This window comes from Scardinius erythrophthalmus (assembly GCF_964197995.2).
Source record: "Scardinius erythrophthalmus genome assembly, chromosome: 1".
In the NCBI taxonomy this organism is placed as follows: Eukaryota; Metazoa; Chordata; class Actinopteri; order Cypriniformes; family Leuciscidae; genus Scardinius; species Scardinius erythrophthalmus.
In genome coordinates, this window is record NC_138221.1 from 69,986,453 (window position 1) to 70,011,336 (window position 24,884).

Here is a 24,884-nt window from a genome sequence, read left to right on the forward strand (position 1 = left end):
CAGTTACCTGCTGGACTCTTAACACCACTACCCACACCACACCGCCCCTGGTCCCACATCGCCATCGATTTCATTACGGATTTACCCAACTCCCAAGGACATACCACCATACTTACCATCGTTGACCGATTCTCCAAGGCCTGCCGTCTTATTCCACTACACAAACTTCCCACTGCACTCGAGACAGCCGAACTCCTCTGCAATCAGGTATTCCGCTTTTATGGTCTGCCCGAAGACATAGTATCGGACCGTGGTCCTCAGTTTACCTCCAGAATTTGGACCGCATTCTTCAAACAGCTTAATGTCAACATCAGTCTCACCTCCGGGTACCATCCCCAGTCCAATGGGCAAACCGAACGCTTGAATCAAGACGTCACCCGCTTCCTTCGGACCTATTGTCAAAAACAACAAACAGAGTGGAGCAGATATTTGTTTTGGGCCGAATACGCCCAGAATTCCTTGGTCAAACCCGCTACAGGCATTACCCCTTTCAAATGTATCCTGGGCTTTCAACCACCCCTGTTCCCCTGGTCAGGAGAACCCACTGAGCTACCATCTGTCACCGAGTGGCTACACAAGAGCGAGGAGGTCTGGGATCAAGCTCACACTCATCTTCTTCATGCAGTCAGACGACAAGAACGACAGGCTAACCGTCATCGTCGCCCGGGTCCTGAATACAGTGCAGGCCAGTGGGTGTGGCTGTCCACCAAGAACCTAAGACTCCGACTCCCTTGCCGCAAACTTAGTCCCAGGTATGTTGGTCCGTTCCAAATTATTAAACAAATTTCTCCGGTGTCTTTTCGATTGGATTTGCCCGCTGACTATCGTATTTCTCCTACATTCCATGTATCTCTTCTAAAACCTGCCGGTGGTCCGAGAGGAGAGTTGGAGGAGGGAATCGCGGCTCCAGACCCCCTGCCCATCCTGGTTGACGGCGAGGAGGCGTACCGTGTGCACGAGTTGCTGAACTCCAGGCGCCGGGGTAACGTCCTCCAATATCTGGTTGACTGGGAGGGGTACGGTCCGGAGGAGCAATCATGGGTCAACGCTGGAGATATCCTAGATTCCACACTCACAGAAGAGTTTCATCATATGCACCCGGAGATGCCGGCCCCTCGACCCCGTGGAAGACCCCGGCGCCATTTGCCTTCTCGCCTCAGGAGCTGCTCGCAGGGGGGGGGGGGGGGGGGGCTCTGTTACAGAGCAGACTTCCACTTCACCTCCTCTTCACCACTGTAGGCCACTTTCACCAGAATATTAACCGTCACAAACTCAATATCCCAGCATGCCACTTACCTGGGACTAATTACACAAACACCTGCAGCTCATCCACACTCACCCATATAAACCCTGTTCACTCTCAAGTTCATTGCGAAGTATTGCATTGCCCCGGCGTACAATTTCTGAGCGTTTTCCCTGTGTTTGCTGATCTATCTCTGACCTTGGATTGTTTATATCGAATACTGATTCTTCTGCTGCCTACAGATGGTGCCCAACCAGAATGAGACTTTTACCGCCGCCGTTCCCGCGGCGGCAAAATTGGGATGTGTATTTGCTGCCTTTTACCGCTGAGTGGCGCTGTAATCACAGACTTTGAAAAGTGTCAGTTTATTCTCTTTATGACGTAATCTGCCGCGGCAGTAATCTGAGCTGAGGTCGCAGATAAATTCAAGATAAATATTGTGGTTAAACGAATTCAAATTCATTAAATTTAAACAAAGTAGACACACGTTAACATTGTGTGCCCAGTTTTTCTATAATTTAGAAAGGCTATGTCAATAGGTTACTTGTCATTTACTTTGTGTTATTTTAATGTGTTTGTAGATTTATTAACTGAAACATAACAGTGAAATAAATTAAAATAATTTACCATAAAATTAAAACATTTTCAGGACTTGCAGTTACTAACCGATGTTAGTCGGTTTAAGCATTCTTTGTTATATTCAGAATTAAATAGGCTTACATGTTGTATCAATTGAATTCTTTAATAAATAATCAACCACAATGCCTATTACTGCCGCAGCAAAAATAAACCAGTCGAATTTCAAAGTCGTTCGCGAAATGACTAGGCTATACCGGGTGCCGCAAGTGACAGGGCAAAACAGCAGCAACTGCGGCATTTTAAAAGGTAAGTTTCCTATCTGTTTATTTAAAAAAAAAAAAAAAAAAAAAAAAAAAAAAAACATGGCGCAAGATCTTGTAAAAAAAAAACGTTTTTCATTATTTGAACAAAAATGAGACTGATTGAATATGTAAAAATATAAACAAACAAAGCAGAGAATAAAACAAACTTTTAGGGAAAAAATATAGGCCTATTATGCTACAACAGAATTGGTTAACATTAACGAAAGCAAAATATGTAAAAATACATTTCAAACAAACTAAAACAAAACAAATTCGTGGCCGAGTGGTAGGCTATAACTTACATTTCAATAATTCAGATGACACGGGTTCTAATCCCGAACAAACATGGGCTACTTTTTTATTATTAATGCAGAGAGATTTGATAGTTCTAAAATATTGCTACACCATATTGTTTTTTTCTCCTATAGCCTATATTAAATATTTTATATTTATAAAATAAAATTACCATTAATTTCCATTATACATTAGGGACAATTTTTATCCAACAGAATGGCTGAATTAACATCTGCATAATAATAATAATAATAATAATAATAATAATAATAATAATAATAATAATAATAAATAAACAGCACAAGGTCTTGTAAAAACACTTTTTTTATAATTTTTCGAAAAACATAAGCAAATAAAAAAAGAATATAACAAACTTTTAAAACAGAGAAAATAGTAGACTTAGGCTATTCAGACGATAGCTCTGTGGTCAATGCATTCACAATAGCCTCTCTGAGCTTCAAACGATCTGAGATCGAATCTCAGTGTAGCCGACAGTGTTTGTGTTTTTCCATTCTTGATGCTTAAATATGCATCTGTTTATTAAAGTCAATCATCTTGTTTAATTATCAATTTACAACATAAATTTGCTACATTGCAGTTGAGCCGCTGCAAAGACGACACATCTGATGAGGAAGACTGTCAGCCGATTGCACCAGAAAATTAAGATGATGAAGCTCGTCTTTAATCTGCTAAAAAGAAATTTGTGTGTGAATCATTCACGAGATTGAGATGACTGACAGTGATACCCGGCCATAGCAACGGAAGACATTTTTCAAAACAGATCGAACAAATCAGAAAAATACTTTAAATACAGTATTGCTTTCAATTAAAAAATAAACAATGAAAATGTAAAAGAAAAAGAAAATTAATTAAGTTTGAAAACCCATCGCACATTTCAAGGTATGAATAAAGTGTCGGAACAGTTTATTTATTTAAACAGGGTTGCATCGATAGAGTTTATTCCCTTTGTGATGCAAAATAAGAAACACAATCTTATTCTTGCAACATTTTAAATTTCTATTGTCAAAGAAATTGCAGCTAAATTAAAAAATTAAAACGGTACAAAACGAAAAAAGTTCAAAGCAACATAAATTAAGAACAGGCGTTTTTCTTTGTCTCTCTCGCGCTGGATATTTTTTTAGTAAGTTTGGTCTCCCTCACTGCGCGCGGCGGGTCTCTCTCGAAATTAAGCATTTCAGCGTAAAAAAACACCATACAGCTGATAATACTGTATATGTCGCTGTGTGTCATCCACACAAATCACGAAAGAAAAAACTGTAACAAATAGCTTTTGTTCCTTCAAAGATACAACATGCCTTGCTGAATTCACCTCACAATAAAACGAGGTGGGTCGCGAATTAAAGAGCTCTGTATCTGCTAAATTGAAATTGTGTGTGGAAAACCCTTAAATACAATCAATAAAACTACAATATATAATTTAATAAGATATAAGGCCTACTGTACATAGGCTATGGACTTTTGGAGATTTTGAGATTAATCCTTAAAAGAATTTTGCCTTTGCCTGCTCATCAGGCTGACTCCGACACTCTCCATATGAAAGACGGAACATTAACACCTCTGTCCTGCACCCCCACGATAAAGCAACTATTGCCTTCTCCAAAGCCCCCACAGGCTAGCTGAGTTTGCAAAACAAAACAAAGAGTTTGCCACTCGTTGTGGTTTGCCAAACACTTCATTATAAACTTCAATATTTAATTCAAAACAATCTCAAAACGCTTTGTGACATTTTGAAAAGCCGTGGATGCATTACTGCCACTGGAACCATGAACGCAAATACTGGTTCTGATTTTATTGTTTGTCGTTTAAACGTCATATATATATATATATATATATATATATATATATATATATATATATATATATATATTTTTTTTTTTTTTTTTTAACAGAACTGCTTTTGAAATTACGATTGGAATCATTATAGGTTACAGAAGTAAAGTCATTGTATAATAGGCTATTTGTTCCTTAGTGTAAAATGGAAATGCATGGTGATTTTATTTTGTAAATAGGCTATAAGCAAAAAACTATGTTTTAGAACTAGACAAATCTCTCTGCATCAACAATAGACTATAAAATGCATTAATAGGCTAATATAAAAATATCAGTAATCCAAGTTAGTTCGGGATTCGAACCCGTGTCATCTAAATGATCGTAACGTAAGTTCAACCACTCGGCCACGATTCACTCGTTGCGACATTGCCTAACGTTCCAGTGTGTCTTCATTCAAATGAACGCGCCGCCGCTTTTGTCGAACACTAATTCAACATGCCATAAAAAAAAACTGGCTTTGGAACTATGCATAGCGCCACTCGTCGTCGTGTGCCAAAACAAAAGTCGGCTACAAGAGTCCTTTATAGGCTAAGTAAAAAGCAAAGGGCTTACAGTCTTAATATTTAGGCTACTTTGCTTAAATTCGATACATTTATTTTCAGTAGGGCCTAATAAATTTGTAGGGATGTAATTTCAGTATGCTTTACCAACGCTATGTAGCCTATTCAATTAAAGTTCCAAGAGGTCTGGTATATATTTCCTTCCCAGCTGACACAAAAAATCACAACTTGTGCTTGCTGCGAACGCAAGTTATTTAAGGTGTCTCAACTGTACACAGTACACTGAGATCAGTACACTGTACCATACAGTGTGAATTCGTTACAAGGTTTTATTTAATTAAATTAATGTGCAGCAATTTGTACAAATAGAGTCTATAGGCCTACTATACTGTTGTAGCCATTAAATAATCTCATTTAGTATCATATTTGTTAAAATATTATAATGTTATTTTTTTCCATCTATGTTGAATATGAAAAGTGAACAGCAGGAGTAAGATAGGATGCATTATATCGAGAGATGGATATGGAGTGGGTCAGACATGATTTTGACCACTTCATTAAGTTTTGTTTAGTAGAAAACCTTTATTTAAAGTGAATTTCGTTTTCTATAAATTGTATCTTAATTTGAATAAATTTTTCATCAACCAATTGCCTGTATTTAATAAGTAAGAGAAGCAAATACAACAGACACTAATCATGGAGGCGCCCGCACGGTCACTTGCGTTGCACGTCAGCTGGAGCGCATCTCATCCTCCTAACTTAACGAAACTCAGCGTATGCCTCACACAGACATGATAAATACATCAAATACACAAAGCTTGAAATGTCTTCAAACGAAATAATTCAAAACGAAAAGAAAAAGGCTACTCTCTGATTATGTCTTTATGTGCATTTCTCTCTAGGTGCGTTCACTACAAATATGGCGATCGTCAACTTCATCTTTGCAGTCGACACTGTCAGAAAACACTAGTTTATTGATAAAAATCAATGCACGCATCACCGGATTTACAAATACACATCTTGCTTGTTGCACGCACACATATTATGTCAAAAAAACGAAATATTATGTTGAAATAACATTATTATTAATAATACATCTTTTAGAATATTTGATTAAATGCTGATTGTTGCGCTTGTTCAATTTAATAAAATTAAAACTTTAATTGTGATAATTAAAATAATTGAAAATTAAATATTTAGTGGCCAAGTTTTGCTAATTTAGGCTATTATATAGGCTAGTATATGCCTATTGCCTATATTAAGTAGGTCATATTAAGACAAGGCATATATTAAATTATTTTAGCTGTTATGAGAAAAATAAATCTAACGAAATCTAAAATCTAAATCTAAAAAAAAATTCTAACGCCAATTCAACATGTCAGAATAAAACTTGATTTTTGAACGATGCGTAACGCCACTCGGCCTGGTGTGCCAAAACACTACATTTTAAACTTCAATGTTTAATTCAAAACGCGTTGTGACATTTTTTTAAAGCAGTAGCCTAGCCTATACATTAAGGGCATTGGAACCAGGATCTTAACTAAAACCCGTTCCGCGTAATCTCTGAAAAATTATACCACACTACTCCATGTATTTTTTTTTAAGGACTGCTTTTGAAATCACTATAAATTACTATGCAATTGTATCGCTCACGAGAGCTCTCATTTATCTAATTCCTCAATAGAATAGTAAAAATATTCAGCGTCATTGCTCCTAATATCGTCTCTATTTTTAACTTTTGATTCTATTTTTTTCAGTTCTAAAATTGATTCTATCTTTGGTTCTATTCTGTTGTAGCATAATAGGCCTATTTATATGAAAAATATGCCTATCAGGCTTAGGGTTTTATATTTAACCCACTTACATTTTAAAATACGGCTATTGCTGCTGTTTTGCACAATGTCCCTTTGCGCCACCTGGCGGTCATTTCGGGAGCGACTTTGAAATGCGGCTGGTTTATTTTCGCCGCGGTGGCTGGCGCGGCGGTAATAGCCATTCTGGTTGGGTACCATCTGTACCTCGACTCGGACTGTTATATCGACCTCTGTTTGCTCTGCTGCCTGTCTCGACCTGGATTGTTCTTTGGACTGTGATTCCTGCCGCCTGCCTCGACCCTTGCCTGTTATCGACTTCTGCTTTGTGATTACCTCCGTTGTTCTGTCTGCCCCTGATTTACCCTGCCTGTTAAATATTCTAATAAAGCTGCGAATGGATTCGTCTGCGTCCTCCACATCATTACAGACGTAATGACAACAGCAGCAGTTCATGGAATTTGATGAGAGGTTCTAATCATATAATCGTTTTAAAATGTATACAGTGGTGGCCAAAATCATTAGAACGGTTAGATTTTTAATGTTTTAAAAGAAGACTTCCGATCTCCAAGGCTTTAAGGATTTATTTGATCCAAAATACAGCAAATACAGTAATATTGTGAAATATTTACAATTTTAAAAAACTGTTCTCTATTTGATTACATTTTTAAACGTAATTTATTCCTGTGATCAAAGCTGAATTTTCAGCATCATTACTCCAGTCTTCTGTGTCACACGATCCTTCAGAAATCAGTCTAATATGATGATTTGATGCTCAAGAAACATTCATATATATATTTTTTTTTTCCACTTTTATCCGAAGCAACTTACAGTGCACTTACAGGGACAACCCCTCTGGAGCCCCTGGAGTAAAGTGCCTTCACTGCCTTGCTCACGGACACACTGTGCAATTTATTTTCATTATCAATGTTGAAAACAGTTGTGTCATTTTTTTTAGGATTATAATAATAATAAATGTTTCTGGACTCTGAATTTGTTTACAGTTTCACATTACACAAAGTAAGAGAATGGTTTTGTGGGGCTTACAACTTATTTTCAATACAATTTCAATTTTGCTTACCTTTTTCAAGAGAAACTGGGGAGGCTGCTGAAGGTTCTTCTGGGGAGCGGGGTATTTTCCCCAGGTTCTGGGATAGCTGCTGCTGTGGTGGTGCTAAAAAGGACGCTGACTGTCCAATTGGGGACTTCGGTGGTTCGTGCTGCTGGGGGTCCCGTTGGAGCTGTTGGGGGATTAAGCAGGGCCACTGTTTCCTGTTGATCTGATCGGAAGGTTCATTAAGTTGTTCTGCAGCAACTTGTGGGGTCCAGCCTACATGGTAGAAGTACAGAATTATTAAACATTGATCAACCTTTTTCACAAATTTACGTCATTTTATAGAACAAACATCTAATCGATTAATTTAAGGGTAAAAAAACGACAGTAGAAATAATCGTTGGTTGCAGCCGTAGTAGCAAAAAGAGATGTGTATAGACCTAACAAGTGCTGTTCTACCAAACTACTTCTACCAAGCAGTATTGATTTAATAGGTGAATGTTCTCAAGACATGTGATGGATGTTTGAGTTAGTCTGGTGGTTGACCAATTGTGCCATTTTTTTCTACTGGAATTTTGTAATTAAAATTATAGCATGGCTAATTACCTTGTCTTCCAATTCAATGTCATAGTTCGTTATAAACCAGTGGTTCTCAACCTTTTTTGGGCCAGCGCCCCCTATCCAATATCCAGGTCCCTGAATGCCCCCCACCCCCAAACTACTGAGCGAGCAGGAATGAGTGAGAGTTAATAGATGAAATAAGTGCAAAATTGTCTTTTGTTAATACAACTGAACTATACTCCACAGTGATTCATCCAAAAAAAAAAAAAAAAAGTTATAAATTGCATTGACATAGCAATACCAGTATTTCTCACAGGATTTTGGTAAATCTGTGGTGAGTGGACCTCAGGCCTTCTAGGGGGGTCCGGGGGCATGCCCAACCCCCCAACCGTAAGAATATTTTGTGCATTCTATTTGTTAAATTCATCAATCTGGTGCACTTTGAAAGTTCCAAATTAAAAGTGCCAACCCATATTCAGTGTACAAAGAAAAATTCAAACCTCTTTTAGTTGTGTCTGTCTACATTACACTACTACATTATAATAGTTATAAAATTAATCCCATGACAGTAATAGCCATATATTGTAAAACAAATGCACTGAAATATAAAGGACGGTCATTAAACTGGTAATGTTTGCACTTAGGTTTTATTACGCATTTAGGAGAGTATTGCAAGAAGCTGCTTACATTAACCTTACTTTCGAAAAATAAATAAATACAATCTTGATTTTTCATGAAAAATTATGTTAGAATTGTAGGCCTAAAATACCATGGTATCAGCTTGTTTTCTTCAATGGTATAATTAATACAATTACAATTAATTTGGTTTGTTGTGATTAATTTGTGTTCATAATCAGTAAAAAAAAATCTTCTAACAAGAATAAACACATATGAACCAATTACATTATTACTGTATTATTAATTATTTGTATATCTTGAAACTACCCAAGCAGTGTTTCCTGCTCAGATGTGACGGCGGGATGAATACATTACCAAAATGTGATTGCAGAATATATTTAAATTATCCATCAAATGGTAATTTTCTCCTTACTGTCTTGTGAGTTAACAATAATGCCTGACCAGTAAATTACTTGGTGAACAAAGAAAACATTTTGGCATTTGGGATTTGAATTAGTTAATGCCTAAAAATGTAAAAGTTTTAGTAATAGTTTTTTTAATTGTAATAGTTTAATTCATTTTAAAATTCGTCGCCAAAGTGAATGGGAACATGATTTATTTAAAATATTTGAAAAAATATGTGTTTCTTAAGTCAATACTTTTTAATGGCTTGTCAACTTTCCATACCTTTGATTCTAATACAGTAGGGGTGTAACAAAATTCACGGTTCGGTTCAATACGATACACACGTGTTACGGTTTGGTATGTTTTCGATACAGCAAAAAGAAAGAAATGCCAATTTCCTTGATTTATTTATTTTTCTTTTTTTATCATAAAATATGATTTCTTTTTACTTTGAGCAATTCTGGAGCTATAATTGACTCTTCTTAGGAGCTTATAAAACAAAACAGATTCTTGGAAAAAATTAAATATAATATTATAGTAGTTATAAACAAATGTTTATTTTAGTTAAGATTAACATTTGCATTGTACTCATAAAGTCAAAATAAAACCGACGTAATGTTACTTGAAGGCATTATAGCCTACTATTCCTGCCAAACTATGTGAATGTTTCTCACTAGATCTCGCAGCGATGTTATTACTTCTGTGGCGAATTCAAATGCTTTCTTTACTGGATCTCTTATTAGCGCTGTGTAGTAACAGTGTCGCATGATCACTGCACTGGTCCAAACTGATAAACAACGGTCCGTCAACCACACAATAACGAGTAGCTCAGTTTCGTTGCGCTTACATTACGTTTGCCATTTGATGTTGGGCAATGTTGTGGTCGCGCCGGCGTCTCTACATTATGAGCGCGCTTGCCACGCGCAATGCGCCTACATTTGAAATAACGAAATTTTGGTCGGCAGGAAAAATGGTCCAACGAACCGTTCGGTTTGAAAATGCGTACCGAAAACCGAACCGAAAGCCTCGTACCGAACGGTTCAATACGAATACGTGTATCGTTACAACCCTATAATACAGTAAGTGCTGGATTTTCGGCACCACAGGATTGTTGTCGGCGCCAAACACATTTTTGAGCTCGTGATTGCTGATTCTTATCAGCGCTGGATTCTAGTCAGTGCTTGAGCGCTGGTCTATGACTGGAGAAATAATAGAGTCGTTGCAAAAGTAACGATAGGCTACATGTCGCATAAAACTGGAAGATTTTAGAATGTTAGGCATTCTAAACTTTTGAATAAGAAATAATATCAAGTCGTCAAAATACAACTCGTCAAAACTCCTCGAATCACAACAAGCGCGCGCGGTGAGAACACTCACAGCATAGCCTATACACACACCCGAACTTGACTGCACATCATATTTTTTAACAACCTTAAGTAATATTCAGTTAAAGGGATAATTCACTTCAAAATGAAAATTCTGTCATCATTTACTCCCTCAAGTTGTTTCAAACCTGTATGAATTTCTTTCTTCTGCTGAACACGAAGGAAGATATTTTGAAGAATATTAATAACCAAACAGTTAACTGGAACCCTTGACTTCCATAGTATTTTTTTTTCCTACTATGGACGTTGGGCTTGTTTGTCTTAGTCGCTTAGCCTACAAATATTGGTAGTCGCGCGGGTCGCGTTTTTTGGGGGGCTTGTTTCTAGTTGCTTATTTGGGCTTGTTCCCAGCTCCATAAGTTGTCAAGCAGATATTTTCTATATGTTATTTAAACATAGGAGTTTGTCTTGCCTGTGCCCTCTGTCCCTCCCCTTTCCCCATACACACAGGAGACAGTTTACCCATGGTCATCCACCGCTTCTGTGCTAGTGCCATAGGGCGAGTGCACGGGGGTTTATTTTAAGCAGGGTGTGGGTGGGAAAACTGACTCCTGTGTGTATGGGGAAAGGGGACTGTGCACTGTAGCCTTTTCTGTACACTGTAAACTTAGACGCCATTTCGGAAGATAGAAAATCAGCAATCACTTCACAAGTAACAGTAAGTTCGTTAAACTTTTCATAGCTCTAATATCGATAGAGTATTTGCGTCTCAGCAGACCTTATGACGAACTCAAACACAAACACATGATACAGTTACTTTCGTTATCTAGGCTTACTTCACAACACGTCAACTGTAACACTCATAAAATGGCTGAAAATGGTTAAACTTGCTCTTACTTTTTCCTTTAATATGAGAATATTAGTTACATGTTGAAATATTTGGTTGATTTTAAACTATTTAATTATTTTTATAATCTATATGTGCAGGGCTGCCAACTTTTGAGTTTAGCTTGGAGTGAGAATTATGGAGGGGGATTGGGGGGATGTAAAAAAAAATCTTGCATCACAATAAGTGTATTGTGATTGTCAAAACATTTTAGTATCTAAACAGAATAGCAGAGTGCCAAAATGTTACAATGTTGTTTATATGGTACAAATTCTGGTAAGGTTAAGCTATGTTTTTATTTATTTATTGCTTGACACAAATTTCATGTTTTCAATTCAGTTTTTGTGATTTGATTCAATATTGACTCATTTGGAAAAATAGGGGAAAGTGGGGTGAGTTGTGTCAGTTTTTACTCAAAGTGACTTTAAAGTGAGGCCATGGCAGTAATGCCTTCAACTTAAGGATGTACATATATTTCAGGATGTGGTGCATCCCTGAGAACAATAACTTTGGATCTGAAATAAATTGTTTCAGAAATATATCTTTTGGGAAAAAAGTGGTCTCATGGCACAACTTGCCCCTGGTGCGGGGGAAGGTGTGCCTTTGGGGGAATACATTGGGGTAAATTGTGCCAGAGATTTCTGAAGTAAAACAGAACATTTTAATGTTATGAACCGTAATGCTATATGAAGGCAAGACAAATTCAATACAAAATGACTCATTTAAGGTTTATTTAGATATTGTCACCCTGGAATACCAGCATGCGTTTTTCCTACTATGGTCAATTGCATAGGGATTTTGTATTGAACATAACTCTGGATCACAGTGTCATAGAGACAAGGGGGTGGGCTCATTCTACTCAGACGACCAATCAGGATCATTGTGAAGCTATCAAGCTACGCCCTAGCAACCATTTAGAGCACCATAGCAACACAATATGTGATATTTGTGACTCATTTCAGGCAAAAAGGCTTTGGCAGTAGATGTCTGTTGACAGCGCTGTCTGTCAATTATGTAACATATAAGAATAAAGTGACTAGGCTAATTGACATAGGCCCCTTAAAAACGGAATAAAACGTCTCTTTAATAACATAGTGCAGTCTCAAAACTGAAATCAGCGTTAGCTAAATTAAACAAATAGCAGGCAGGCCTGAGTCAAACAATGATGAGGCATGCCCATCTCCTCACTTCTCAAGATTATCCCCTGTGAGTATGTAGGTCTAGGTGGTCTGGATCTGGCACAACTTAACCCAGGCCCTTTGGCACAAATCACCCCAGACCCACAAGTTTGAAAAACTAGCATGATCCAGCAGTTAAGAGCTAACATCATGCTAACTGTAGCCTACTAAAGCACTAAAACATGTGTGAAATGAATTCAAACTTGTCTATAATTTTTCAGACACTACAATCAAAAAACCTTAATCATAGAAATTTTACTTTGAAAGGGAAAAAACAGTTTTTTGCACTAAAATGTGCTTAACTCTCATGCCATGTGTCTCTCTTCTTTGGAGGATGAGTAAAAGTGATTACTTTTCAAAATTATGTGGTCACATGACCAATTTCTTCTATGGTTTTCCAGAAACAAGGGGTGGAACGACTTCCCCCCTGGCACAAATCACCCCACTCTCCCCTATTAGGTAAACAAGATAGGCATTAATTTTTCTCAAGAATAAAAAAAAAAGTCACCTAATGCTAAACAAACAGAGAGCCCTGTCAGCTGGTAGTATTATTTAATGTTAAAATAACTCAAATTAAATATAATGCGCTTTTATTATAATAACAATTTTATTTAATGATATAAGTAAAAATATAACAAATATGTAAAATACACATGTATATTTAGCAAAATACTCTCTATAACTCTTTGTTTTTTTTTGTTTTTTTTTTGCCACCAAACGTGCTATAGCCTATATTATGGTATTATGGTCATTAAATGGCTTTCCTGAGGTAAATGTAATGTGACCTATTGTTCTCCAGCTGTTTTATTGACCTCTTTGCACGGTTGAAAAACACTGATGGATCGATATTATCTATGAGGAATTTACATTTCGGTAAGTTGTACTGTATCTTTCAACAGTGTTCGTGTTTATTTACTATTAGCTAGTAGAGATGATCGGTTCACGTGCCGCTGGGATCTGTCACGTCACATAAGCGCCAAAATGGTATTTATTGTTTGAATTTCGTAATAAAATGTACCGAATCTGAGAGCTGAGTTTTTTTTTCTATCATAAAAACACCTGCGCTGTCTTGACAGTCTCCTGCACGGTCTCCGTGTCCTCTTTGCTTCGCGATTTTTCTCTGCGCGAGAAAATGGATGTGTGGCGTGAGAGTGTGTGAAAAGTGTCAATTGCGCAAGTCTCACGCAGCCCTGACGCCGTTACGTGTTCAGTGGCGCAGTAAGACTAACGCAGTAAGACGCAGTAAGTAAAACTATTGTTTTAGTTTGACAGGGTCGGCGCTAGCTTAGTTTAGCTTAATGAATGGAATCCTTTGTTGCCAGCTAGCATATCCTGAGTAAAAGTGATAAAAAAACACCCACCTAATTACTTCTTGTGGCCTGCGTATTCACAACGAGTACAAATAGCGATACAGATTAACACTAGGCGATTTCCTAGGCAGATATTGACTTGGGACTATATTAGGGGGAAGCACAGTGCTTCACTGCTACTTGGAAGTTGTGGGATTTCATGTGTTGCGTGATATCTAGTGAATCCAGTGTTTAAACGAGGATGCTGTGTTTGAAAGTGTGGCCAACATGTAGCTCTACAAACCAACATTATTTACAGTAACTGGAGAAAAACTGTTAATGTTATTAAGTGAATGAAATGCCATAAATAAAATGTGTCAAAATTAATTTGTGTTTTGTGCATGTTTTCTGTGTCCACATACAGGTCTGAAAAGTCTCATAAAGGAGGAAGAGATGGGGCAAACTTCCTGTAAAAGGAGTGTGTGTGAGGAGAGAGAGGAGGAGGCGTCTGTTCACACTCAGAGAGCAGCATCTCCAGGATCCAGCTGTGTGTCTAACAACTCCATGGGTCAGCCCCCTAATCTCAGTAATGGACCGTCTCCAGGATTCAGCTGTGTGTCTATGAAGAGTAACAACTCCATGGGTATTCCCCCTGATCTCAGTAATGGACCATCTCCAGGATTCAGCTGTGTGTCCATGAAGAGTAACAGATCCATGGGTATTCCCCCTAATCTCAGTAATGGACCATCTCCAGGATTCAGCTGTGTGTCCATGAAGAGTAACAGATCCATGGGTATTCCCCCTAATCTCAGTAATGGACCATCTTCAGGATTCAGCTGTGTGTCCATGAAGAGTAACAGATCCATGGGTATTCCCCCTAATCTCAGTAATGGACCATCTTCAGGATTCAGCTGTGTGTCCATGAAGAGTAACAGATCCATGGGTATTCCCCCTAATCTCAGTGATGGAGCATCTTCAGGTTTCAGCTGTGTGTCCATGAAGAGTAACATCTCCATGGGTATTCCCCCTAATCTCAGTAATGGACCTGCTGTGACCTCTGACCCTGCGTGAGTAACATGAAGTTCAGGGCCGGTCCATATTCTGCTGGCGCCCTAAGATATTATATTATATTATATTATATTATATTATATTATATTATATTATATTATATTATATTATATTATATTATATTATTGTGGCGAGCACGACGAGGTCGAGGGCCGTGGGAGGACAGCGTGAGGCCGGTGGCGTGATTGATAATGAGCGACACGTGCGCGACGCACCGGTCTCGCATCTCTCACGGAGGAGCGGAAGCATAAAGGAGGAGCGACGACAGTGAAGAGCGAGAGAGGAAAGGCCTGTGTTTTATTTAATGTTTTGTGTTGCCAGCAGTCGTCCGTGAGGGGCTGCTGGCTTTTACTTTCGTTTTGTATTTGTTTTATTTATTTTTTTATTTTTTTAACATTCAACATTTTAATGATAAAAATAAAACAAAAAACTCTCTCGCTCTTCACTGTCGTCGCTCCTCCTTTATGCTTCCGCTCCTCTGTGAGAGATGCGAGACCGGTGCGTCGCGCACGTGTCGCTCATTATCAATCACGCCACCGGCCTCACGCTGTCCTCCCACGGCCCTCGACCTCGTCGTGCTCGCCACAATTATATATTATATTATATTTGTTGCCCCTAAAACCTACAATTTTTATTTATTTTTATTTACCTTTATTTTACCAGGAAATAATCCCATTGAGATTCAGAATCTCTTTTTCAAGGGAGTCCTGGCCAAGACGGCAGAATAATAGTTCCATTTAAAAATACATATACAAACATTTAACAGAAAAAGACATTTTGGCAGTTTAACATCATCTCAACATATTCACCAGCAGCACTCAGTAACAGTACATGTGCATTTAGTACTCAAATAGTTCTTTATCCTCATTTTAAATTGTGTCATTGTCGGTAAATAATCAAATTTGAGCTTATTCTGCAATTTATACCAAGAAAACGGTGCAAAAACTTTAAAAGCACTTTCACCGAAGACAGTTCGCGTTCGTGGGATATCATACATGATTTGCCCATATGATCTAAGATTACATTTCCTGGTAGAGACTTTAAGAGTCAGAAGAGAACATAAATAAGGAGGCAGTTTACAAAGTATGGCCTTAAAAAGAAAAATATACCAGTGTTCCAGCCTGCGATTGTGCAGAGATGGCCAACCAACACTCTCATACAAGTTGCAATGATGAGTACGAAAATTGGAATTAGTCACAAATCTTAGTGCTGCATGATATACTGAATCCAGCATTTTCAAAGAAGATTTGTTTGCATGCATATATAAAATATCCCCATAATCCAGCATTGACAAAAATGTTGTTTGTATAAGTGTTTTTCTCGTACTAAAAGAGAAACAGCCTTTGTTTCTATAATAGAAACCCAACTTTACTCTTCATTTTTTTGTGAGACCCTCTATATGCTGTTTGAAGGACAAATTTTCTTCTAAAAGGAAACCAAGATATTTATAGACTGATACTCGTTCAATTACTTTCTCATCTAATGTAGTGATTTGACAAGCATTTTCTGTTTTCCTTGATTTAGAAAAGCACATCATTTTAGTTTTATCAGAGTTTAGTACAAGTCTCAATTTCTGAAGATTCTTCTGAATAATTATAAAGGCAGATTGCAGATCCTCTATAGCACTTGTCAAGGCTGGAGCAGAACAATACAAAACAGTATCGTCCGCATAAAAATGACACTTAGCATTTGTTACCTTTTGACACAAATCATTTATATAAATAGTAAATAAAATGGGACCCAAAATGGACCCCTGGGGGACACCATTTTGTATAAATAATGAGTTTGAGGACACACCATCAACATGAACACTTTGTGTTCTGCCACTCAAATAGTTGCCAAACCATTTGACAGCTTTTGGAGACATTCCAATATCCACCAATCTCTGAGACAGAACATAGTGGTCAACTGTGTCAAATGCTTTTGAAAGATCTAAAAACAGTGCAGCACAATATTCTTTAGAATCAATAGCACTTATAAAATCATTTAACACTTTCATAGTGGCAGTGACAGTGCTATGGTTTTTACGAAAACCCGATTGCGAATCATTTAAAATATTTTTTGTTAATAAGTAGTATTTTAACTGGTCACTTATAAGCCCTTCTAAAACCTTGGCTAAAGCAGAAAGCTTAGATATTGGCCTATAATTATTTGGGTTTGATCGGTCACCACCCTTTAATAAAGGAGTGACATATGCTGACTTCAAAACACTTGGTATTAATCCAGTTTCAATAGTCAAGTTGAAAATGTGTGTCAAAGGTTCTGCAATATATTCAGCAGCAATATTTAAAAAGTATGGATCCAACCCATCAGGACCAACAGATTTCTTAGTATTTAACCCTATTAGAGCATCATACACCTCCTTCGTTCCAATACAAACAAGATCAAAATCGATAGGTACATTTTCCCTTGACAAAGAGAAGTCCTCTTTTCTCCTCTGATGATTTGTTGAATGGTCAAACAACAACCCAGAGGATATAAAGTGCTGATTCAGGGAATCTAGCATACTTTTCTTGTCTGTAATAATTTTATCATTTAACTTCAATATATTTGGCATGACAGTATCCCTAGCGTCAGAAGACAGTGATTTTATAACTTTCCAAAATTTTAAGGGATTAGCTGAGCTATCACATAATTCATTTACATAAAAATCTGATTTTGCTTTACGTATTTGAGAGACACATTTGTTTCTCAGGCGCCTAAAATTTTGCCAGTCTGAGCTATTTTTGGATTTCTTTGCCATTGACCAAGCAAGATCACGTTCATGAATTAAATCAGACAATTTCTCTGAAAACCACGGATTATCACGGCCTTTGATCTTATATTTCCTAAAAGGTGCATGCTTGTTTATAATATTCAAAAATAGTGACTTAAAATATTTCAACGCTATTTCGGGATCTGGTATCAAATTCACTCTGGTCCAGTCACAAAGATTAAGATCAATAAAAAAGGCTTGTTTACAGAATGACTTCAGATTTCTCTTAATTATAGTACGCGGTTTACATTTAGATATCCTGGCATCTCTCACACCGGCAATAACGCAGTGATCACTCATATCATTTGCAAAAACAGCAGTAGCTTTGTATTTCTTCGGCACATTTGTTAAAAACAAATCAAGAAGCGTAGACTTGTCAGGATGTTTAGGATTTGGCCTAGTAGGTGAGTCTATAATTTGGGTCAGATTCGCTGAGTCACAAAAACTTTTAATTTGGTCAGATGCAGATGTTAGCCAATCCCAATTTAAGTCTCCAATTAAAGCCAGTTCTGTATATTTTATAGATGACAAACAATCAGACAATGAGGACAATGTTTCCTTTGGCGCAGAAGGAGGTCTATAGCATCCCGCAACTGTCAAAACATAATTCTGCGACAATTCAATTTTTAACACTAGCAATTCAAATTGTCTAGGCACAGACTTGGATAGTTGTACTGTTGCCTGAAAACTATTTTTTACATAGATCGCCACTCCTCCACCTTTAGCACGACGATCAGTACGAAATAAATTATACCCCTCCATATAAATATAACTATCAGGAGTGGATCTACCCAGCCAAGTTTCAGATAGTACCATAATATCAACATTTGTCGATTTGGCCCAAATTCTGACCATATCAATTTTTGGTAATAGACTTCTTACATTTATGTGCACAAAACCAATACCTGACCTCTTTAAAAAATCAGCAGGAGTTTGCAGTGATATCATATCTGTCACAGGACCTGGGTTAGGTTGCACATTTCCTGACATCAGCAACATAAGTGTAATGATACATTTCAACATACAGTGCTTTCTACAGTTTTTTGAGCAATCTTTAGAGTCCCCACTCATTGTGATTTTGGGCCAAGAGTTTTTTGATGGAATAAAACAGTCATTTAAAAGGAGAAGGCTTACAAGATGTTTCAAGTCTCCATGTTGTGAAAACAGGATCATGTCATACATCCAGCTCACCTGACTGCCGACTAGATCCTGTGCATAGCCAGTAATCTTTGATCGTGATAACCTATAAAATGCATTTAAAGAAACATTATAGTTACTCACTGGGACCTCCCGGTGCACTTCATACTCTGAGATTTTTGGCAGACAGAGCAAAAACAGCAAGGCAAAAATCATAATCGCCATGGTAGAATTTGCACACCACAGAGCAGGGTAACCGGGGTATAGTTTGAAGAAACAGAGCAGGGTATTCGGAGTATAGCTAGTAGAGATCCAGGGTTATAGCTGATAGCTAGTGAAGATCCAGGCTGCAGCTGGTAGCTGATGGAATGGAGGCCAGGCTGTAGATAACACCAGGTTTTAGCTGGCAAAAACCCAGGCTGTAGCTGAAGCAGGAGGCCGGGCTGTAATTAATGTAGACCCAGGCTGTAACTAGTACAGTAAGAGTGATCCAGGTTTACACCAAAAATGATGAACACAGAGATCCAGGCAAACGCCTAACTCAGCAGCAGATGATTTGTAGTTAATGGGCCAAACTGTTTTATACTGTCAATAACACACTGGCAATAACACACACAAACACAAGTGTGTGTATGACCGCACAAATAGTTGTTAAAATAAAGGGTAAAAAGGCTATATAAAATATGTATCCAAATTGAATATATTTATAGATGATGGTCTTTGAATCCAGATAACTAGTTAGTCTCATTCGCCTCTTACCTGGCGATCCTATTCTTAAACATAGACTGGAAAATTACATATCCAAACTTAAATGGATGCTGAACTTAATGTGCTGCTTTACATTTGTTTACACTTTCTATTAATATAAAACCTGTGCCTGGTCACCCTAAAACTGCAAATCAAAGCGGTAAATCCAATCAAGTTGTCTTTCAAATTAGTCTCAAACTATCAATATGCCCTGGGAGTTTTAGGCGCAGTAGCCAATATGGCCGCTAGGTGACATTCAAACTCCATTTGGTGATTTAAAAACTTGAAGGGTTTTAATTTCCCAGTAGTGGTCCGTTCCAGTTGAAATATTCTAAAGTAACTCTTCAAAATATTAAATAAACATCAACGACTGACACAAATAGTAGTTATGATTCTTACTCCTCAATAAAAAATAACTATATCTGACAAAAATAAACAAAATTGAAAGTCAGCTTATAACAATAAATTGACTAATTCACCATTAATAAATGCATGTTTAATTTTACACTTTTACTTTAATGCATAGATTTAATGCTCTGTATGTAATTATAAATTAGAAATGATACTTTTGTGTGCAGAGGGTTTATAGAATGTTTCTAATTAGGGCTGCTTGATTATGGCAAAAATCATAATTATGATCATTTTGCTCAAAATTGAAATTACGGTTATTTAACACGATTATAGGTGGGCGATATGATCAAAGTCTTATTTCATGATATGAGTCATTTTAAATGTCAGTGAAATTTCACAATTATCAATACTTCAGAAAAAACGAATACAAGGTTAATTATCTTAAAGGACAAGTTCGGTATTTTACACTTAAAGCCCTGTTTACAGATCGTTTCTACGGTGACCGGGAGGGGACATGTTCGGTTCACTTATTTTTGTCGTGGCCACAACATATAAACTCGTGGGAACGTGATATTAAGTCGTGGGAACGTCATAATATCTCGTGGGAACGTCAGATTAAGTCGTGGCCAAGAGATTATTTTGTTGAGGTAACGACATCATTATGTCGTGGCCACGCGATGCAAAGTCGGGGCCTCGAGATCATATGTTGAGGGAACGATATATTTTTCTCGTGGCCACGAGATCATTTTGGTGAGGTAACGACATCATTATGTCGTGGCCACGCGTTGAGGGAGCCACAGCGGCCAATACTGTAACCGTACCATAGACTGGGCTACAGCAGAGATGGAGATGACAGAAGAAATAACATTTTACTTTAAATTAGGAATGTCATATAAAGATATAGTGCGGTCTTTGGCATTAAGACTGTTATAAGTGAAAGACACATGAAGCGCATTCTTAGACTTTGTCGCACGCATATTTAGGGACCGTCTCAAAATTACATGCGACATTGGCACAAACATTTCTAACTTCAATAGCATTTGAAGACAACGACTTACAGTCATAAAACCAACTGTACACTGTTCACCCAGGTCTCATGTATGATGCACACCTTTTAGATTTTTATGACAACAAACTGCTAAATCATATGCAAATATTGTAGGCATATTTCACTACTGCCACATACCTGACACCTAGATGAACAATGTACAGTTGGTTTTATGACTGTAAGTCATTGTCTTCAAATGCTATTGACCTTTAAATGTGGTCATATTCTGTATATGATCCCACACAGTAGTGAAATACATAGGATTATTTGCATATGATTTAGCAGTTTACTGTCATACCAAAAATATTAAAGGTGTGCATCATACATGAGACCTATATGAACAATGTACAGTTGGTTTTATGACTGTAAGTCACTGTCTTCAAATGCTATTGAGCTTTAAATATTGTCATATTCTGTATATGATCCCATACAGTAGTGAAATTCATAGCAATATTTGCATATGATTTAGCAGTTTATTGTCATAAATATCAAAAATATTAAAGGTGTGCATCATACATGAGACCTATATGAACAATATACAGTTGGTTTTATGACTAAGTCATTGTCTTCAAATGATATTGAGCTTTAAATATTGTCATATTTTGTGTATGATCCCATACAGTATGTGAAATAGGCCTACAATATTTGCATATGATTTAGCAGTTTATTGTAATAAATATTAAAAATCTAAAAGGTGTGCATCATACATGAGACCTGGGTGAACAATGTACAATTGGTTTTATGACTGTAAGTCATTGTCTTCAAATGCTATTGAAGTTAGAAACGTTTATGCCAATGTCGCATGTAATTTTGAGACGGTCCCTAAATATGCGTGCCACAAAAAAAGTCTAAGAATGCGCTTATCTTTATAACGTACCCATGTCTTAATGCCAAAGACCGCACTATATCTTTATATGACATTCCTAATTTAAAGTAAAATGTTATTTCTTCTGTCATCTCCATCTCTGCTGTAGCCCAGTCTATGGTACGGTTACAGTATTGGCCGCTGTGGCTCCCTCAACGCGTGGCCACGACATAATGATGTCGTTACCTCAACAAAATGATCTCGTGGCCACGAGAAAAATATCGTTCCCACAACATATGATCTCGAGGCCACGACTTTGCATCGCGTGGCCACGACATAATGATGTCGTTACCTCAACAAAATGATCTCGTGGCCACGACTTAATATGACGTTCCCACGAGATATTATGACGTTCCCACGACTTAATATCACGTTCCCACGAGTTTATATGTTGTGGCCACGACAAAAATAAGTGAACCGAACATGTCCCCTCCCGGTCACCGTACGTTTCTGATGAAATAGAACGGTTAAGATTAAAATTTGGACACATGCTGCTGGCCCGAGAATTTTAGGTTTCTTTCACTTTCCCCCCCACCTCCAGAATGGCTGCATAGGTGCACTGGAACAGTTCTTCCTAAAACGCATTAAACTTTCCTTTACAAAGACGTGAAACTCACCGAGTGGTCAGGGGTGTTCACTGAAATGCTCACACAAAAATCGCTGCAAAAGATGCTTTCCAACAGGTGTTTTACCATTCGTTGTAAAACTGTGGATCTATTTTTCCAAACGCCTCACACCCGTAGATTCTTCCGTTGAGAGCTTGAATAATAGACACTCCAGCCCAGTTTCTGGCGGCGGAGTAATAACGTACCTCACAGCACATCAAATACAAGTCAATGGAGTTGGACAAAAACTACGATAAACCTGTTGGAAAGCATCTTTTGCAGCGATTTTTGTGTGAGCATATCAGTGAACACCCCTGACCACTCGGTGAGTTTCACGTCTTTTTAAAGGAAAGTTTAATGTGTTTTAGGAAGGATTGTTCCAGTGTACCTATGTAGCCATTGTGTAGGTGGGGGGGGGGGGGAGCTAAATAAACCTAAAATTCTAGGACCAGCAGCATGTGTCCAAATTTTAGGGGGCGGCACAGCACTGAGCTATTGAACAGTTATTGAACTGAATTGAATCAACATTGAACTGAGCTGAAAACAACACTATGTTTAGTTGATCTGCTTATACTGTAGCTGAATTGAGCTCTTCATAACTGGTAAACTGCTCTGCTATTGAACAACAAACCCACTAAACTCAGAAACCATTGAACAGCATTAATGGTTTCATTCTGCTCAGCTTTTAATTAGCAAACTTTACCCAGTTATATTATTTTAATCTCTATAAGAAAACATGTCAAACTCAGAGTGTGCTTGTGAGGGCCGTAACCAGTTAAACTATCAGATGCCTGCTGAAAATCATCTGTATGACCTCTGACATTAAAGCTTTGGACTAGGAAGGTCAGTTCGTCTAAAGGAGAAACGGCAATTCAAAAATATTTGCAAAAAGCTCCAATAAGAAGTTGTCACTCCTAAAAACCAACATCAGAGGTTCTCAAACTTCTCAGACAAATTACTGTCTACCAAATCCAAACATATTCAATTATATTTCAGAATAAAGCAAATATTACTCTTGATCTGTCACTCTTTTTCTTAGCAAAAAGCAAAATCGAGGTTACGGTGAGGCACTTTACAAGTGAAGTGTTTTTTGTTTTGTTTTTTAAGAAAAGAGTGAAGAGTATAAATGCATTTTTGTGGTAATGAACATTTTCTCACCAACGTTGACTGAACTTCAATGTTGCTGAACCCAGAATTTTCCTTTAAAGGGTCATTTCACCCATTTGAACATTGTTTTTTATTTAAAGTGGGTCATATATGTAGTCGAAATGTAAAATAATTTTTGAATTTGGTGCCTTCGTGACCGAGAAAAGACAAAAAATAACTTCAGAACGCATTTGTATGAAAGACAACAACTCCCACAATGCACCACATTGCACAGTTCCGCAAGCCACTCCCACTAATCCAGAAAGCGCATATCTGCCTATAAGAGAAATCACTCTTCCGTCTACAAGGCTAGCTACTACCAGAGCTTGAAATTCATTTCACATTCACACAAAATGTCTAGTTAGTTGGCGAACTCATATAGTGCATTACTCCTCGTTTGTATTTCTTTCGAAAAGGTGAATTATTGCATGGTACCTGGATGTTCAGTCAGAACATATGCGGTGCGAAACTAGGATAGTTCACAACACAAACGTCCGTGTCCTCGTCTGATTCAGAGATTTCGTCCAGGAGAAATTGTCATCGTTGAAATTCTTTGCCGCAGACGGACTCTATCTCTGTGTTCGTAGCGGTTCGTAGCTGCATAGTGAGATCACCGGCGCCACCAGTCCGCCCTAACTCGAGCCAGTCCGGGCTCCTCGTCCGCGGCAGGCAGGTCTTCTGCCTCGGCTGCTCTTCGCTATAATGCGGCTTGTAAAGGTAGCCACAAACACCTGATTCAAGCATCAGACTTCCGAAATCCTCTTCTTCTATATCATATTGAGCACTCTCTTCCGCTATTGTCATAACTTTACATCTGTCTCCACAGCGCCTGTTAGCTTAGCTTCAAACAAGATGGAGGATATTGCTTGCAGTTTCAGAGAGTAAAGTCCCACCCACTGATCTGTAATAGGTCTGTAGCGTGAGCGCGCCCCACCCTGGGAAAGATGAGAAACTAGTGTCTGTAGTCTTAACAGAAATCCCCCCCTCTTACACTTCCTCCTACAATGACGCAAAATGACGATTTTTGCGTCATTGTAGGAGGAAGTGTAAGAGGTAAATAACAGATTTCTCCCGTCTCAGGGGAAAATGAGAGAGTGTTGCACGACCATTCAATAGTATGACTGGGTTTCTAACAATGCAAAGCTTAATGCAAATGGGTGAAGTGTCCCTTTAAGCAACATGCATAAGTCATGTCAAGTTTATGGTAACTTTATTTTGACGGTCCACTTTATGGCGCTTTTCCACTGCATGATACGCCTCAGTACG

The 24,884-nt window shown here is 37.8% G+C and overlaps 1 pseudogene across 1 annotated transcript in view; it reads left to right on the forward strand.

The window, feature by feature from the left end:
- Positions 1–11,159: 11,159 nt before the first annotated feature.
- LOC308696578 overlaps positions 11,160–24,884 on the forward strand; it is a 49,764-nt pseudogene continuing 36,039 nt past the window's right edge. The window contains exons 1-2 of the transcript XR_014032278.1: positions 11,160–11,261; positions 14,321–14,963. The product of XR_014032278.1 is annotated as an uncharacterized misc_RNA (transcript). The remainder of the gene's footprint in view (positions 11,262–14,320; positions 14,964–24,884) is intronic.